At 43.4% G+C, this 19903-nt stretch overlaps 1 long non-coding RNA gene across 1 annotated transcript; it reads left to right on the top strand.

The window, feature by feature from the left end:
• The first annotated feature begins 254 nt into the window (after positions 1-254).
• Positions 255-19242, top strand: LOC125963373 (uncharacterized). The gene is made up of 3 exons (XR_007475250.1): positions 255-322; positions 9705-9790; positions 19172-19242. It is a non-coding gene; the product is annotated as an uncharacterized LOC125963373 (long non-coding RNA).
• Positions 19243-19903: the final 661 nt, after the last annotated feature.

Consider the following 19903-nt stretch of genomic DNA (forward strand, 5'->3'; position numbering starts at 1 on the left):
GCAAGGAGTAACTCTTGTCTATTCCATATTTGGCTTAAGGAACGTTATCTGTGCTCATTTCAATCTCTGGTTTTATGCAGCACCCCAACTCACCTTTCCCCTTAAGCAATCATAAGTTGGTTTTCTAAATTTGAGACACTGTTCTGTTTTGTAATTTAGTTCCTGTGTAGCCAAGTTTACATTCCGTGTATTACTGATATCTTATGATGTTTCTTTTTCTGTGTGACTTATTTCAGTTAGAATCATCATACCTGAATCCACTCATTATGCTGCTACGGGCCTGATGACATAGATTTCATTGCTGAGGGATATTGCATTGTACGTAAGTACCACAACTTCTTTATCCATTTTTCGCTTTCTGCGATATTGAACTTGTACCGTAAACGAGGTTCTTGTAAACAGAGCCGTCCCAAACATTGTGGTGGTTGTGTCTTTTTGATTTTAATTTCCCTAAGCTATAGGACCATAAGTGGAAGTGCCCTAGGCTCTGTTGCTTTGTTTTTTAGATGTTTCAGGAAACACCATACACTTCTCCCCAGTGGCTGTTGGCAATTTACATCCCGCCCATCAGCATAACAAGGCTCCCAGTTCTCCATGGCCTGTCCTGCCTTTCTGTATTTTACACTTTATTCAGATGGCCCTTTTGACCCAGGGAAAGTGAGATTTCATTGTAGTGCAGAATTCCTTTGCAAGCTTGCTTGGTTGGCCAAAAAGTGCATATGTGTATTTTCCTGAATATATTCAGGAAAAAAGGCATACGCCCTTTTTGGCCAAGTGCATCATTGTGGACGTTCTGCCTCTTTTCCTATGCTTTAAATGCAATTCCAGTCTACCTCCTGAAATCGGTTTCCTGCAATTCTGCCCCGCTTTCAAGTCCTCTTGGCAGCCTTACTTCAGTATATTTTTGGACGATAGCTGTCATTTATAACTCTGCAGGTTTGTGAATTACAGTGCCCCTGAGCTCCTTTCTTCAACTCGCTTTCTTGTGAGCTGGCCGCAACACCGCAGGATTGCTTCAGGCCCTAATCTAGTTCCGGCATGGCACGCTGAGCCTTTGGTTAATTCCTTTTCCTGGTGGGAAATGAGAGTTAAATTTGCCCGTCCAGACACCTCCAGCTAGTCTCATTGGTTCTCCCTATTCCTTTTCATCTTCCGCAGAAATTGCAAACTGGGCCAAACAGGAGGTTAAAGGCACTGACTCTCCAAGTCGGGAGGTTGTTAGTAAAGCGTCTGGAATGTTGCACCCGAGTACCAGGGGTTGAAAACTGAGACATATTTGAACACGTCTCCCAATCACATGGTTGATCATACTCTGTGTTCCACATGCATGTTTGAGCTGAAGGAAGAATCCCTTAAACCTGGAGAGTTGAGACCCGTGGAATGGGTACCATGCAATATGACTTCAAAGGGTCTTCATTTGCTCACCGAAACTCTCCAATCCTATCACTGCTGCGTTTTTGCCCCTGTACACACGCTTGATTGTCTTTCGCAGACATAGCAATCCATAGGTTTTAAGATACTTACTAGTCAGGTACATTCTTAGGCGTTTAATATGGGGTGTTGAGCCCATTTCGTTGAGCGAGGAGTAGCTCTTGTCTATTACATATTTGGCTTAAGGAACTTTATCTGTGCTCATTTCAATCTCTGGTTTTAGGCAGCACCCCAACTCACCTTTCCCCTTAAGCAAGCATGTTGGTTTGATAAATTTGAGACCCTCTTCTGTTTTGTAATCCAGTTCCTGTGTAGCCAAGTTTACATTCCGTGTATTAGTGATATCTTATGATGTTTCTGTTTCTGTGTGACTTATTTCAGTTAGAATCATCATACCTGAATCCACTCATTATGCTGCTACGGGCCTGATGACATAGATTTCATTGCTGAGTGATATTGCATTGTACGTAAGTACCACAACTTCTTTATCCATTTTTCACTTTCTGCGATATTGAACTTGTACCATAAACGAGGTTCTTGTAAACAGAGCCATCCCAAACTTTGGGGTGGCTGTGTCTTTTTGATTTTAATTTCCCTAAGCTATAGGACCATAAGTGGAACTGCCCTAGGCTCTGTTGCTCTGTTTTTTAGATGTTTCAGGAAACACCATACACTTCTCCCGAGTGGCTGTTGGCAATTTACATCCGGCCCATCAGCATAACAAGGCTCCCAGTTCTCCATGGCCTGTCCTGCCTTTCTGGATTTTACACTTTTTTCAGATGGCCCTTTTGACCGGGGTGAAGTGAGACTTCATTGTAGTGCAGATTTCCTTTGCAAGCTTGCTTGGTTGGCCAAAAAGTGCGTATGCGTTTTTTCCTGAATATATTCAGGAAAAAACGCATACTCCCTTTTTGGCCAAGTGCATCATTGTCGACGTTCTGCCTCTTTTCCTATGCTTTAAATGCAATTCCAGTCTACCTCCTGAAATCGGTTTCCTGCAATTCTGACCCGCTTTCAAGTCCTCTTGGCAGCCTTACTTCAGTATATTTTTGGACGATAGCTGTCATTTATAACTCTGCAGGTTTGTGAATTACAGTGCCCCTGAGCTCCTTTCTTCAACTCGCTTTCTTGTGAGCTGGCCGCAACACTGCAGGATTGCTTCAGGCCCTAATCTGGTTCCGGCATGGCACGCTGAGCCTTTGGTTAATTCCTCTTCCTTGTGGGAAATGAGAGTTAAATTTGCCCGTCCAGACACCTCCAGCTAGTCTCTCATTGGTTCTCCCTATTCCTGTTCATCTTCCGCAGAAATTGCAAACTGGGCCAAACAGGAGCTTAAAGGCACTGACTCTCCAAGTCGGGAGAGTGTTAGTAAAGCGTCTGGAATGTTGCGCCCGAGTACCAGGGGTCGAAAACTGAGACATATTTGAACACGTCTCCCGATCACATGGTTGATCATAGTCTGGGTTCCACATGCATGTTTTAGCTGAAGGAAGAATCCCTTAAACCTGGAGAGTTGAGACCCGTGGAATGGGTACCATGCAATATGACTTCAAAGGGTCTTCATTTGCTCACCGAACCTCTCCAATCCTATCACTGCTGCGTTTATGCCCCTGTACACACGCTTGATTCTCTTTCAGAGACATAGCAATCCATAGGTTTTAAGATACTTACTAGTCAGGTACATTCTTAGGCATCTAATATGGGGTGTTGAGTCCATTTCGTTGAGCAAGGAGTAGCTCTTTTCTATTACATATTTGGCTTAAGGAACTTTATCTGTGCTCATTTCAATCTCTGGTTTTATGCAGCACCCCAACTCACCTTTCCCCTTAAGCAAGCATAAGTTGGTTTTCTAAATTTGAGACCATGTTCTCTTTTGTAATTCAGTTTCTGTGTAGCCAAGTTTACATTCCGTGTATTAGTGATATCTTATTATGTTTCTTGTTCTGTGTGACTTATTTCAGTTAGAATCCTCATACCTGAATCCACTCATTATGCTGCTATTGGCCTGATGACATAGATTACATTGCTGAGTGATATTGCATTGTACGTAAGTACCACAACTTCTTTATCCATTTTTCACTTTCTGCGACATTGAACTTGTACCGTAAACGAGGTTCTTGTAAACAGAGCCGTCCCAAACTTGGGCGTGGCTGTGTTTTTTTGATTTTAATTTCCCTAAGGTATAGGACCATAAGTGGAAGTGCCCTAGGCTCTGTTGCTTTGTTTTTTAGATGTTTCAGGAAACACCATACACTTCTCCCCAGTGGCTGTTGGCAATTTACATCCCGCCCATCAGCATAACAAGGCTCCCAGTTCTCCATGGCCTGTCCTGCCTTTCTGGATTTTACACTTTTTTCAGTTGGCCCTGTTGACCGGGGGGAAGTGTGACTTCTTTGTAGTGCAGATTTCCTTTTCAAGCTTGCTTGGTTGGCCAAAAAGGGCGTATGCGTTTTTTCCTGAATATATTCAGGAAAAAACGCATACGCCCTTTTTGGCCAAGTGCATCATTGTCGACGTTCTGCCTCTTTTCCTATGCTTTAAATGCAATTCCAGTCTACCTCCTGAAATCGGTTTCCTGCACTTCTGCCCCGCTTTCAAGTCCTCTTGGCAGCCTTACTTCAGTATATTTTTGGACGATAGCTGTCATTTATAACTCTGCAGGTTTGTGAATTACAGTGCCCCTGAGCTCCTTTCTTCAACTCGCTCTCTTGTGAGCTGGCTGCAACACCGCAGGATTGCTTCAGTCACTAAAATGGTTTGGCACGGCACGCTGAGCCTTTGGTTATTTCCTCTTCCTGGTGAGAAATGAGAGTTAAATTTGCCCGTCCAGACACCTGCAGCTAGTCTCTCATTGGTTCTCCCTATTCCTGTTCATCTTCCACAGAAATTGCAAACTTGGCCAAACAGGAGGTTAAAGACACTCACTCTCCAAGTCGGGAGAGTGTTAGTAAAGCATCTGGAATGTTGCACCCGAGTACCAGTGGACGAGAAATGAGACATATTGGAACACGTCTCCCGATCACATGGTTGATCATACTCTGTGTTCCACATGCATGTTTTAGCTGAAGGAAGAATCCCTTAAACCTGGAGAGTTGAGACCCGTGGAATGGGTACCATGCAATATGACTTCAAAGGGTCTTCATTTGCTCACCGAACCTCTCCAATCCTATCACTGCTGCTTTTATGCCCCTGTACACACGCTTGATTCTCTTTCAGAGACATAGCAGTCTCTAGGTTTTAAGATACTTACTAGTCAGGTATATTCCTAGGCATTTAATATGGGGTGTTGAGTCCATTTCGTTGAGCAAATAGTAGCTCTTGTCTATTATATATTTGGCTTAAGGAACGTTATCTGTGCTCATTTCAATCTCTGGTTTTATGCAGCACCCCAACTCACCTTTCCCCTTAAGCAAGCATAAGTTGGTTTTCTAAATTTGAGACCCACTTCTGTTTTGTAATCCAGTTCCTGTGTAGCCAAGTTCACATTCCGTGTATTAGTGATATCTTATGATGTTTCTTTTTCTGTGTGACTTACTTCAGTTAGAATCATCATACCTGAATCCACTCATTATGCTGCTACGGGCCTGATGACATAGATTTCATTGCTGAGTGATATTGCATTGTACGTAAGTACCACAACTTCTTTATCCATTTTTCACTTTCTGCGATATTGAACTTGTACCGTAAACGAGGCTTTTGTAAACAGAGCCGTCCCAAACTTTGGGGTGGCTGTGTCTTTTTGATTTTAATTTCCCTAAGCTATAGGACCATAAGTGGAAGTGCCCTAGGCTCTGTTGCTTTGTTTTTTAGATGTTTCAGGAAACACCATACACTTCTCCCGAGTGGCTATTGGCAAATTACATACCGCCCATCAGCATAACAAGGCTCCCAGTTCTCCATGGCCTGTCCTGCCTTTCTGGATTTTACACTTTTTCAGATGGCCTTTTTGACCGGGGGGAAGTGAGACTTCATTGTAGTGCAGATTTCCATTGCAAGCTTGCTTGGTTGGCCAAAAAGTGCGTATGCGTTTTTCCTGAATATATTCAGGAAAAAAAGGCATACGCCCTTTTTGGCCAAGTGGGTCATTGTCGACGTTCTGCCTCTTTTCCTATGCTTTAAATGCAATTCCAGTCTACCTCCTGAAATCGCTTTCCTGCAATTCTGCCCCGCTTTCAAGTCCTCTTGGCAGCCTTACTTCAGTATATTTTTGGACGATAGCTATCATTTATACCTCTGCAGGTTTGTGAATTACAGTGCCCCTGAGCTCCTTTCTTCAACTCGCTCTCTTGTGAGCTGGTGTAACACCGCAGGATTGCTTCAGACACTAAAATGTTTTGGCATGGCAGGCTGAGCCTTTGGTTAATTCCTCTTCCTGGTGGGAAATGAGAGTTAAATTTGCCCGTCCAGACACCTCCAGCTAGTCGCTCATTGGTTCTCCCTATTCCTGTTCATCTTCCGCAGAAATTGCAAACTGGGCCAAACAGGAGGTTAAAGGCACTGACTCTCCAAGTCGGGAGAGTGTTAGTAAAGCGTCTGGAATGTTGCACCCAAGTACCAGGAGTCGAAAACTGAGGCATATTTGGACACGTCTCCCAATCACACGGTTGATCATACTCTGGGTTCCACATGCATGTTTTAGCTGAAGGAAGAATCCCTTAAACCTGGAGAGTTGAGACCCGTGGAATGGGTACCATGCAATATGACTTCAAAGGGTCTTCATTTGCTCACCGAACCTCTCCAATCCTATCACTGCTGCTTTTATGCCCCTGTACACACGCTTGATTCTCTTCCGGAGACATAGCAATCTATAGGTTTTAAGATACTTACTAGTCAGGTACATTCCTAAGCATTTAATATGGGGTGTTGAGTCCATTTCGTTGAGCAAAGAGTAGCTCTTGTCTATTACATATTTGGCTTAAGGAACGTTATCTGTGCTCATTTCAATCTCTGGTTTTATGCAGCACCCCATCTCACCTTTCCCCTTAAGCAAGCATAAGTTGGTTTTCTAAATTTGAGACCCACTTCTGTTTTGTAATCCAGTTCCTGTGTAGCCAAGTTTACATTCCATGTATTAGTGATATCTTATGATGTTTCTTTTTCTGTGTGACTTATTTCAGTTAGAATTATCATACCTGAATCCACTAATTATGCTGCTACGGGCCTAATGACATAGATTTCTTTGCTGAGTGATATTGCATTGTACGTAAGTACCACAACTTCTTTATCCAGTTTCCACTTTTTGCGATATTGAAAGTGTACCGTAAACGAGGTTCTTGTAAATAGAGCCGTCCCAAACTTTGGGGTGGCTGTGTCTCTTTGATTTTAATTTCCCTAAGCTATAGGACCATAAGTGGAAGTGCCCTAGGCTCTGTTGCTTTGTTTTTTAGATGTTTCAGGAAACACCATACACTTCTCCCTAGTGGCTGTTGGCAATTTACATCCCGCCCATCAGCATAACAAGGCTCCCAGTTCTCCATGTCCTGTCCTGTCTTTTTGCATTTTACACATTTTTCAGATGGCCCTTTTGACCAGGGGGAAGTGTGACTTCATTGTAGTGCAGATTTCCTTTTCAAGCTTGCTTGGTTGGCCAAAAAGGGCGTATGCGTTTTTTCCTGAATATATTCAGGAAAAAACGCATACGCCCTTTTTGGCCAAGTGCATCATTGTCGACGTTCTGCCCCTTTTCCTATGCTTTAACTGCAATTCCAGTCACCTTCTGAAATCGGTTGCCTGCAATTCTGCCCCACTTTCAAGTTCTCTTGGGAGCCTTACTTCAGTATATTTTTGGACGATAGCTGTCATTTATAACTCTGCAGGTTTGTGAATTACAGTGCCCCTGAGCTCCTTTCTTCAACTCGCTTTCTTGTGAGCTGGCCGCAACACCGCAGGATTGCTTCAGGCCCTAATCTGGTTCCGGCACGGCATGCTGAGCCTTTGGTTAATTCCTCTTCCTGGTGGGAAATGAGAGTTAAATTTGCCCGTCCAGACACCTCCAGCTACTCTCATTGGTTCTCCCTATTCCTGTTCATCTTCCGCAGAAATTGCAAACCGGGCCAAACAGGAGGTTAAAGGCACTGACTCTCCAAGTCAGGAGAGTGTTAGTAAAGCATCTGGAATGTTGCACCCGAGTACCAGGGGTGGAAAATTGAGACATATTTGAACACATCTCCCGATCACACGGTTGATCATACTCTACGTTCTACATGCATGTTTCAGCTGAAGGAAGAATCCCTTAAAACTGGAGAGTTGAGACCCGTGGAATGGGTACCATGCTATATGACTTCAAAGGGTCTTCATTTGCTCACCAAACCTCTCTAATCCTATCACTGCTGCGTTTATGCCCCTGTACACATGCTTGATTCGCTTTCGGAGACATAACAATCCATAGGTTTTAAGATATTTACTAGTCAGATACATTCTTATGCGTTTAATATGGGGTCTTGAGCCCATCTCGTTGAGCAAGGAGTAGCTCTTGTCTATTACATGTTTGGCTTAAGGAACTTTATCTGTGCTCATTTCAATCTCTGGTTTTATGCAGCACCCCAACTCACCTTTCCCCTTAAGCAAGCATAAGTTGGTTTTCTAAATTTGAGACCCTGTTCTGTTTTGTAATTCACTTCCTGTGTAGCCAAGTTTACATTCCGTGTATTAGTGATATCTTATGATGTTTCTTTTTCTTTGTGAATTACTTCAGTTAGAATCATCATACCTGAATCCACTCATTATGCTGCTACGGGCCTGATGACATAGATTTCATTGCTGAGTGATATTGCATTGTACGTAAATACCACAACTTCTTTATCCATTTTTCACTTTTTGCGATATTGAACTTGTACCGTAAACGAGGTTCTTGTAAACAGAGCCGTCCCAAACTTTGGGGCGGCTGTGTCTTTTTGATTTTATTTTCCCTAAGCTATAGGACCATAAGTGGAAGTGCCCTAGGCTCTGTTCCTTTGTTTTTTAGATGTTTCAGGAAACACCATACACTTCTCCCCAGTGGCTGTTGGCAATTTACATCCCGCGCATCAGCATAACAAGGCTGCCAGTTCTCCATGGCCTGTCCTGCCTTTCTGGATTTTACACTTTTTTCAGATGGCCCTATTGACAAGGGGAAAGTGAGACTTCATTTTAGTGCAGATTTCCTTTGCAAGCGTGCTTGGTTGGCCAAAAAGGGCGTATGTGTTTTTTCCTGAATATATTCAGGAAAAAACGCATCCGCCCTTTTTGGCCAAGTGAATCATTGTCGACGTCCTGCCTCTTTTCCTATGCTTTAAATGCAATTCCAATCTACCTCCTGAAATCGGTTTCCTGCAATTCTGCCCCGCTTTCAAGTCTTCTTAGCAGCCTTACGTCAGTATATTTTTGGACGATATCTGTCATTTATAACTCTGCAGGTTTGTGAATTACAGTGCCCCGAACTCCTTTCTTCAACTCGCTTTCTTGTGAGCTGGCCGCAACACCGCAGGATTGCTTCACGCCCTAATCTGGTTCCGGCACGGCACGCTGAGCCTTTGGTTAATTCCTCTTCCTGGTGGGAAATGAGAGTTAAATTTGCCCGTCCAGACACCTCCAGCTAGTCTCTCACTGGTTCTCCCTATTCCTGTTCATCTTCCGCAGAAATTGCAAACTGGGCCAAACAGGAGGTTAAAGGCACTGACTCTACAAGTCGGGAGAGTGTTAGTAAAGCTTCTGGAATGCTGCACCCGAGTACCAGGGGACGAGAACTGAGACATATTGGAACACATCTCCCGATCACACGGTTGTTCATACTCAGGGTTCCACAAGCATGTTATAGCTGAAGGAAGAATCCCTTAAACCTGGAGAGTTGAGACCCGTGGAATGGGTACCATGCAATATGACTTCAAAGGGTCTTCATTTGCTCACCGAAACTCTCCAGTCGTATCACTGCTGCGTTTATGCCCCTGTACACACGCTTGATTGTCTTTCGGAGACATAGCAATCAATAGGTTTTAAGATACTTACTAGTCAGGTACATTCTTAGGCGTTTAATATAGGGTGTTGAGTCCATTTCGTTGAGCAAGGAGTAACTCTTGTCTATTCCATATTTGGCTTAAGGAACGTTATCTGTGCTCATTTCAATCTCTGGTTTTATGCAGCACCCCAACTCACCTTTCCCCTTAAGCAATCATAAGTTGGTTTTCTAAATTTGAGACACTGTTCTGTTTTGTAATTTAGTTCCTGTGTAGCCAAGTTTACATTCCGTGTATTACTGATATCTTATGATGTTTCTTTTTCTGTGTGACTTATTTCAGTTAGAATCATCATACCTGAATCCACTCATTATGCTGCTACGGGCCTGATGACATAGATTTCATTGCTGAGGGATATTGCATTGTACGTAAGTACCACAACTTCTTTATCCATTTTTCGCTTTCTGCGATATTGAACTTGTACCGTAAACGAGGTTCTTGTAAACAGAGCCGTCCCAAACATTGTGGTGGTTGTGTCTTTTTGATTTTAATTTCCCTAAGCTATAGGACCATAAGTGGAAGTGCCCTAGGCTCTGTTGCTTTGTTTTTTAGATGTTTCAGGAAACACCATACACTTCTCCCCAGTGGCTGTTGGCAATTTACATCCCGCCCATCAGCATAACAAGGCTCCCAGTTCTCCATGGCCTGTCCTGCCTTTCTGTATTTTACACTTTATTCAGATGGCCCTTTTGACCCAGGGAAAGTGAGATTTCATTGTAGTGCAGAATTCCTTTGCAAGCTTGCTTGGTTGGCCAAAAAGTGCATATGTGTATTTTCCTGAATATATTCAGGAAAAAAGGCATACGCCCTTTTTGGCCAAGTGCATCATTGTGGACGTTCTGCCTCTTTTCCTATGCTTTAAATGCAATTCCAGTCTACCTCCTGAAATCGGTTTCCTGCAATTCTGCCCCGCTTTCAAGTCCTCTTGGCAGCCTTACTTCAGTATATTTTTGGACGATAGCTGTCATTTATAACTCTGCAGGTTTGTGAATTACAGTGCCCCTGAGCTCCTTTCTTCAACTCGCTTTCTTGTGAGCTGGCCGCAACACCGCAGGATTGCTTCAGGCCCTAATCTAGTTCCGGCATGGCACGCTGAGCCTTTGGTTAATTCCTTTTCCTGGTGGGAAATGAGAGTTAAATTTGCCCGTCCAGACACCTCCAGCTAGTCTCATTGGTTCTCCCTATTCCTTTTCATCTTCCGCAGAAATTGCAAACTGGGCCAAACAGGAGGTTAAAGGCACTGACTCTCCAAGTCGGGAGGTTGTTAGTAAAGCGTCTGGAATGTTGCACCCGAGTACCAGGGGTTGAAAACTGAGACATATTTGAACACGTCTCCCAATCACATGGTTGATCATACTCTGTGTTCCACATGCATGTTTGAGCTGAAGGAAGAATCCCTTAAACCTGGAGAGTTGAGACCCGTGGAATGGGTACCATGCAATATGACTTCAAAGGGTCTTCATTTGCTCACCGAAACTCTCCAATCCTATCACTGCTGCGTTTTTGCCCCTGTACACACGCTTGATTGTCTTTCGCAGACATAGCAATCCATAGGTTTTAAGATACTTACTAGTCAGGTACATTCTTAGGCGTTTAATATGGGGTGTTGAGCCCATTTCGTTGAGCGAGGAGTAGCTCTTGTCTATTACATATTTGGCTTAAGGAACTTTATCTGTGCTCATTTCAATCTCTGGTTTTAGGCAGCACCCCAACTCACCTTTCCCCTTAAGCAAGCATGTTGGTTTGATAAATTTGAGACCCTCTTCTGTTTTGTAATCCAGTTCCTGTGTAGCCAAGTTTACATTCCGTGTATTAGTGATATCTTATGATGTTTCTGTTTCTGTGTGACTTATTTCAGTTAGAATCATCATACCTGAATCCACTCATTATGCTGCTACGGGCCTGATGACATAGATTTCATTGCTGAGTGATATTGCATTGTACGTAAGTACCACAACTTCTTTATCCATTTTTCACTTTCTGCGATATTGAACTTGTACCATAAACGAGGTTCTTGTAAACAGAGCCATCCCAAACTTTGGGGTGGCTGTGTCTTTTTGATTTTAATTTCCCTAAGCTATAGGACCATAAGTGGAACTGCCCTAGGCTCTGTTGCTCTGTTTTTTAGATGTTTCAGGAAACACCATACACTTCTCCCGAGTGGCTGTTGGCAATTTACATCCGGCCCATCAGCATAACAAGGCTCCCAGTTCTCCATGGCCTGTCCTGCCTTTCTGGATTTTACACTTTTTTCAGATGGCCCTTTTGACCGGGGTGAAGTGAGACTTCATTGTAGTGCAGATTTCCTTTGCAAGCTTGCTTGGTTGGCCAAAAAGTGCGTATGCGTTTTTTCCTGAATATATTCAGGAAAAAACGCATACGCCCTTTTTGGCCAAGTGCATCATTGTCGACGTTCTGCCTCTTTTCCTATGCTTTAAATGCAATTCCAGTCTACCTCCTGAAATCGGTTTCCTGCAATTCTGACCCGCTTTCAAGTCCTCTTGGCAGCCTTACTTCAGTATATTTTTGGACGATAGCTGTCATTTATAACTCTGCAGGTTTGTGAATTACAGTGCCCCTGAGCTCCTTTCTTCAACTCGCTTTCTTGTGAGCTGGCCGCAACACTGCAGGATTGCTTCAGGCCCTAATCTGGTTCCGGCATGGCACGCTGAGCCTTTGGTTAATTCCTCTTCCTTGTGGGAAATGAGAGTTAAATTTGCCCGTCCAGACACCTCCAGCTAGTCTCTCATTGGTTCTCCCTATTCCTGTTCATCTTCCGCAGAAATTGCAAACTGGGCCAAACAGGAGCTTAAAGGCACTGACTCTCCAAGTCGGGAGAGTGTTAGTAAAGCGTCTGGAATGTTGCGCCCGAGTACCAGGGGTCGAAAACTGAGACATATTTGAACACGTCTCCCGATCACATGGTTGATCATAGTCTGGGTTCCACATGCATGTTTTAGCTGAAGGAAGAATCCCTTAAACCTGGAGAGTTGAGACACGTGGAATGGGTACCATGCAATATGACTTCAAAGGGTCTTCATTTGCTCACCGAACCTCTCCAATCCTATCACTGCTGCGTTTATGCCCCTGTACACACGCTTGATTCTCTTTCAGAGACATAGCAATCCATAGGTTTTAAGATACTTACTAGTCAGGTACATTCTTAGGCATCTAATATGGGGTGTTGAGTCCATTTCGTTGAGCAAGGAGTAGCTCTTTTCTATTACATATTTGGCTTAAGGAACTTTATCTGTGCTCATTTCAATCTCTGGTTTTATGCAGCACCCCAACTCACCTTTCCCCTTAAGCAAGCATAAGTTGGTTTTCTAAATTTGAGACCATGTTCTCTTTTGTAATTCAGTTTCTGTGTAGCCAAGTTTACATTCCGTGTATTAGTGATATCTTATTATGTTTCTTGTTCTGTGTGACTTATTTCAGTTAGAATCCTCATACCTGAATCCACTCATTATGCTGCTATTGGCCTGATGACATAGATTACATTGCTGAGTGATATTGCATTGTACGTAAGTACCACAACTTCTTTATCCATTTTTCACTTTCTGCGACATTGAACTTGTACCGTAAACGAGGTTCTTGTAAACAGAGCCGTCCCAAACTTGGGCGTGGCTGTGTTTTTTTGATTTTAATTTCCCTAAGGTATAGGACCATAAGTGGAAGTGCCCTAGGCTCTGTTGCTTTGTTTTTTAGATGTTTCAGGAAACACCATACACTTCTCCCCAGTGGCTGTTGGCAATTTACATCCCGCCCATCAGCATAACAAGGCTCCCAGTTCTCCATGGCCTGTCCTGCCTTTCTGGATTTTACACTTTTTTCAGATGGCCCTGTTGACCGGGGGGAAGTGTGACTTCTTTGTAGTGCAGATTTCCTTTTCAAGCTTGCTTGGTTGGCCAAAAAGGGCGTATGCGTTTTTTCCTGAATATATTCAGGAAAAAACGCATACGCCCTTTTTGGCCAAGTGCATCATTGTCGACGTTCTGCCTCTTTTCCTATGCTTTAAATGCAATTCCAGTCTACCTCCTGAAATCGGTTTCCTGCACTTCTGCCCCGCTTTCAAGTCCTCTTGGCAGCCTTACTTCAGTATATTTTTGGACGATAGCTGTCATTTATAACTCTGCAGGTTTGTGAATTACAGTGCCCCTGAGCTCCTTTCTTCAACTCGCTCTCTTGTGAGCTGGCTGCAACACCGCAGGATTGCTTCAGTCACTAAAATGGTTTGGCACGGCACGCTGAGCCTTTGGTTATTTCCTCTTCCTGGTGAGAAATGAGAGTTAAATTTGCCCGTCCAGACACCTGCAGCTAGTCTCTCATTGGTTCTCCCTATTCCTGTTCATCTTCCACAGAAATTGCAAACTTGGCCAAACAGGAGGTTAAAGACACTCACTCTCCAAGTCGGGAGAGTGTTAGTAAAGCATCTGGAATGTTGCACCCGAGTACCAGTGGACGAGAAATGAGACATATTGGAACACGTCTCCCGATCACATGGTTGATCATACTCTGTGTTCCACATGCATGTTTTAGCTGAAGGAAGAATCCCTTAAACCTGGAGAGTTGAGACCCGTGGAATGGGTACCATGCAATATGACTTCAAAGGGTCTTCATTTGCTCACCGAACCTCTCCAATCCTATCACTGCTGCTTTTATGCCCCTGTACACACGCTTGATTCTCTTTCAGAGACATAGCAGTCTCTAGGTTTTAAGATACTTACTAGTCAGGTATATTCCTAGGCATTTAATATGGGGTGTTGAGTCCATTTCGTTGAGCAAATAGTAGCTCTTGTCTATTATATATTTGGCTTAAGGAACGTTATCTGTGCTCATTTCAATCTCTGGTTTTATGCAGCACCCCAACTCACCTTTCCCCTTAAGCAAGCATAAGTTGGTTTTCTAAATTTGAGACCCACTTCTGTTTTGTAATCCAGTTCCTGTGTAGCCAAGTTCACATTCCGTGTATTAGTGATATCTTATGATGTTTCTTTTTCTGTGTGACTTACTTCAGTTAGAATCATCATACCTGAATCCACTCATTATGCTGCTACGGGCCTGATGACATAGATTTCATTGCTGAGTGATATTGCATTGTACGTAGGTACCACAACTTCTTTATCCATTTTTCACTTTCTGCGATATTGAACTTGTACCGTAAACGAGGCTTTTGTAAACAGAGCCGTCCCAAACTTTGGGGTGGCTGTGTCTTTTTGATTTTAATTTCCCTAAGCTATAGGACCATAAGTGGAAGTGCCCTAGGCTCTGTTGCTTTGTTTTTTAGATGTTTCAGGAAACACCATACACTTCTCCCGAGTGGCTATTGGCAAATTACATACCGCCCATCAGCATAACAAGGCTCCCAGTTCTCCATGGCCTGTCCTGCCTTTCTGGATTTTACACTTTTTCAGATGGCCTTTTTGACCGGGGGAAGTGAGACTTCATTGTAGTGCAGATTTCCATTGCAAGCTTGCTTGGTTGGCCAAAAAGTGCGTATGCGTTTTTCCTGAATATATTCAGGAAAAAAAGGCATACGCCCTTTTTGGCCAAGTGGGTCATTGTCGACGTTCTGCCTCTTTTCCTATGCTTTAAATGCAATTCCAGTCTACCTCCTGAAATCGCTTTCCTGCAATTCTGCCCCGCTTTCAAGTCCTCTTGGCAGCCTTACTTCAGTATATTTTTGGACGATAGCTATCATTTATACCTCTGCAGGTTTGTGAATTACAGTGCCCCTGAGCTCCTTTCTTCAACTCGCTCTCTTGTGAGCTGGTGTAACACCGCAGGATTGCTTCAGACACTAAAATGTTTTGGCATGGCAGGCTGAGCCTTTGGTTAATTCCTCTTCCTGGTGGGAAATGAGAGTTAAATTTGCCCGTCCAGACACCTCCAGCTAGTCGCTCATTGGTTCTCCCTATTCCTGTTCATCTTCCGCAGAAATTGCAAACTGGGCCAAACAGGAGGTTAAAGGCACTGACTCTCCAAGTCGGGAGAGTGTTAGTAAAGCGTCTGGAATGTTGCACCCAAGTACCAGGAGTCGAAAACTGAGGCATATTTGGACACGTCTCCCAATCACATGGTTGATCATACTCTGGGTTCCACATGCATGTTTTAGCTGAAGGAAGAATCCCTTAAACCTGGAGAGTTGAGACCCGTGGAATGGGTACCATGCAATATGACTTCAAAGGGTCTTCATTTGCTCACCGAACCTCTCCCATCCTATCACTGCTGCTTTTATGCCCCTGTACACACGCTTGATTCTCTTCCGGAGACATAGCAATCTATAGGTTTTAAGATACTTACTAGTCAGGTACATTCCTAAGCATTTAATATGGGGTGTTGAGTCCATTTCGTTGAGCAAAGAGTAGCTCTTGTCTATTACATATTTGGCTTAAGGAACGTTATCTGTGCTCATTTCAATCTCTGGTTTTATGCAGCACCCCAACTCACCTTTCCCCTTAAGCAAGCATAAGTTGGTTTTCTAAATTTGAGACCCACTTCTGTTTTGTAATCCAGTTCCTGTGTAGCCAAGTTTACATTCCATGTATTAGTGATATCTTATGATGTTTCTTTTTCTGTGTGACTTATTTCAGTTAGAATTATCATACCTGAATCCACTAATTATGCTGCTACGGGCCTAATGACATAGATTTCTTTGCTGAGTGATATTGCATTGTACGTAAGTACCACAACTTCTTTATCCAGTTTCCACTTTTTGCGATATTGAAAGTGTACCGTAAACGAGGTTCTTGTAAATAGAGCCGTCCCAAACTTTGGGGTGGCTGTGTCTCTTTGATTTTAATTTCCCTAAGCTATAGGACCATAAGTGGAAGTGCCCTAGGCTCTGTTGCTTTGTTTTTTAGATGTTTCAGGAAACACCATACACTTCTCCCTAGTGGCTGTTGGCAATTTACATCCCGCCCATCAGCATAACAAGGCTCCCAGTTCTCCATGTCCTGTCCTGTCTTTTTGCATTTTACACATTTTTCAGATGGCCCTTTTGACCAGGGGGAAGTGTGACTTCATTGTAGTGCAGATTTCCTTTTCAAGCTTGCTTGGTTGGCCAAAAAGGGCGTATGCGTTTTTTCCTGAATATATTCAGGAAAAAACGCATACGCCCTTTTTGGCCAAGTGCATCATTGTCGACGTTCTGCCCCTTTTCCTATGCTTTAACTGCAATTCCAGTCACCTTCTGAAATCGGTTGCCTGCAATTCTGCCCCACTTTCAAGTTCTCTTGGGAGCCTTACTTCAGTATATTTTTGGACGATAGCTGTCATTTATAACTCTGCAGGTTTGTGAATTACAGTGCCCCTGAGCTCCTTTCTTCAACTCGCTTTCTTGTGAGCTGGCCGCAACACCGCAGGATTGCTTCAGGCCCTAATCTGGTTCCGGCACGGCATGCTGAGCCTTTGGTTAATTCCTCTTCCTGGTGGGAAATGAGAGTTAAATTTGCCCGTCCAGACACCTCCAGCTACTCTCATTGGTTCTCCCTATTCCTGTTCATCTTCCGCAGAAATTGCAAACCGGGCCAAACAGGAGGTTAAAGGCACTGACTCTCCAAGTCAGGAGAGTGTTAGTAAAGCATCTGGAATGTTGCACCCGAGTACCAGGGGTGGAAAATTGAGACATATTTGAACACATCTCCCGATCACACGGTTGATCATACTCTACGTTCTACATGCATGTTTCAGCTGAAGGAAGAATCCCTTAAAACTGGAGAGTTGAGACCCGTGGAATGGGTACCATGCTATATGACTTCAAAGGGTCTTCATTTGCTCACCAAACCTCTCTAATCCTATCACTGCTGCGTTTATGCCCCTGTACACATGCTTGATTCGCTTTCGGAGACATAACAATCCATAGGTTTTAAGATATTTACTAGTCAGATACATTCTTATGCGTTTAATATGGGGTCTTGAGCCCATCTCGTTGAGCAAGGAGTAGCTCTTGTCTATTACATGTTTGGCTTAAGGAACTTTATCTGTGCTCATTTCAATCTCTGGTTTTATGCAGCACCCCAACTCACCTTTCCCCTTAAGCAAGCGTAAGTTGGTTTTCTAAATTTGAGACCCTGTTCTGTTTTGTAATTCACTTCCTGTGTAGCCAAGTTTACATTCCGTGTATTAGTGATATCTTATGATGTTTCTTTTTCTTTGTGAATTACTTCAGTTAGAATCATCATACCTGAATCCACTCATTATGCTGCTACGGGCCTGATGACATAGATTTCATTGCTGAGTGATATTGCATTGTACGTAAATACCACAACTTCTTTATCCATTTTTCACTTTTTGCGATATTGAACTTGTACCGTAAACGAGGTTCTTGTAAACAGAGCCGTCCCAAACTTTGGGGCGGCTGTGTCTTTTTGATTTTATTTTCCCTAAGCTATAGGACCATAAGTGGAAGTGCCCTAGGCTCTGTTCCTTTGTTTTTTAGATGTTTCAGGAAACACCATACACTTCTCCCCAGTGGCTGTTGGCAATTTACATCCCGCGCATCAGCATAACAAGGCTGCCAGTTCTCCATGGCCTGTCCTGCCTTTCTGGATTTTACACTTTTTTCAGATGGCCCTATTGACAAGGGGAAAGTGAGACTTCATTTTAGTGCAGATTTCCTTTGCAAGCGTGCTTGGTTGGCCAAAAAGGGCGTATGTGTTTTTTCCTGAATATATTCAGGAAAAAACGCATCCGCCCTTTTTGGCCAAGTGCATCATTGTCGACGTCCTGCCTCTTTTCCTATGCTTTAAATGCAATTCCAATCTACCTCCTGAAATCGGTTTCCTGCAATTCTGCCCCGCTTTCAAGTCTTCTTAGCAGCCTTACGTCAGTATATTTTTGGACGATATCTGTCATTTATAACTCTGCAGGTTTGTGAATTACAGTGCCCCGAACTCCTTTCTTCAACTCGCTTTCTTGTGAGCTGGCCGCAACACCGCAGGATTGCTTCACGCCCTAATCTGGTTCCGGCACGGCACGCTGAGCCTTTGGTTAATTCCTCTTCCTGGTGGGAAATGAGAGTTAAATTTGCCCGTCCAGACACCTCCAGCTAGTCTCTCACTGGTTCTCCCTATTCCTGTTCATCTTCCGCAGAAATTGCAAACTGGGCCAAACAGGAGGTTAAAGGCACTGACTCTACAAGTCGGGAGAGTGTTAGTAAAGCTTCTGGAATGCTGCACCCGAGTACCAGGGGACGAGAACTGAGACATATTGGAACACATCTCCCGATCACACGGTTGTTCATACTCAGGGTTCCACAAGCATGTTATAGCTGAAGGAAGAATCCCTTAAACCTGGAGAGTTGAGACCCGTGGAATGGGTACCATGCAATATGACTTCAAAGGGTCTTCATTTGCTCACCGAAACTCTCCAGTCGTATCACTGCTGCGTTTATGCCCCTGTACACACGCTTGATTGTCTTTCGGAGACATAGCAATCAATAGGTTTTAAGATACTTACTAGTCAGGTACATTCTTAGGCGTTTAATATAGGGTGTTGAGTCCATTTCGTTGAGCAAGGAGTAACTCTTGTCTATTCCATATTTGGCTTAAGGAACGTTATCTGTGCTCATTTCAATCTCTGGTTTTATGCAGCACCCCAACTCACCTTTCCCCTTAAGCAATCATAAGTTGGTTTTCTAAATTTGAGACACTGTTCTGTTTTGTAATTTAGTTCCTGTGTAGCCAAGTTTACATTCCGTGTATTACTGATATCTTATGATGTTTCTTTTTCTGTGTGACTTATTTCAGTTAGAATCATCATACCTGAATCCACTCATTATGCTGCTACGGGCCTGATGACATAGATTTCATTGCTGAGGGATATTGCATTGTACGTAAGTACCACAACTTCTTTATCCATTTTTCGCTTTCTGCGATATTGAACTTGTACCGTAAACGAGGTTCTTGTAAACAGAGCCGTCCCAAACATTGTGGTGGTTGTGTCTTTTTGATTTTAATTTCCCTAAGCTATAGGACCATAAGTGGAAGTGCCCTAGGCTCTGTTGCTTTGTTTTTTAGATGTTTCAGGAAACACCATACACTTCTCCCCAGTGGCTGTTGGCAATTTACATCCCGCCCATCAGCATAACAAGGCTCCCAGTTCTCCATGGCCTGTCCTGCCTTTCTGTATTTTACACTTTATTCAGATGGCCCTTTTGACCCAGGGAAAGTGAGATTTCATTGTAGTGCAGAATTCCTTTGCAAGCTTGCTTGGTTGGCCAAAAAGTGCATATGTGTATTTTCCTGAATATATTCAGGAAAAAAGGCATACGCCCTTTTTGGCCAAGTGCATCATTGTGGACGTTCTGCCTCTTTTCCTATGCTTTAAATGCAATTCCAGTCTACCTCCTGAAATCGGTTTCCTGCAATTCTGCCCCGCTTTCAAGTCCTCTTGGCAGCCTTACTTCAGTATATTTTTGGACGATAGCTGTCATTTATAACTCTGCAGGTTTGTGAATTACAGTGCCCCTGAGCTCCTTT

The sequence above is a fragment of the Orcinus orca genome, unplaced genomic scaffold (assembly GCF_937001465.1).
Source record: "Orcinus orca unplaced genomic scaffold, mOrcOrc1.1 scaffold_89, whole genome shotgun sequence".
Classification (NCBI taxonomy): domain Eukaryota; kingdom Metazoa; phylum Chordata; class Mammalia; order Artiodactyla; family Delphinidae; genus Orcinus; species Orcinus orca.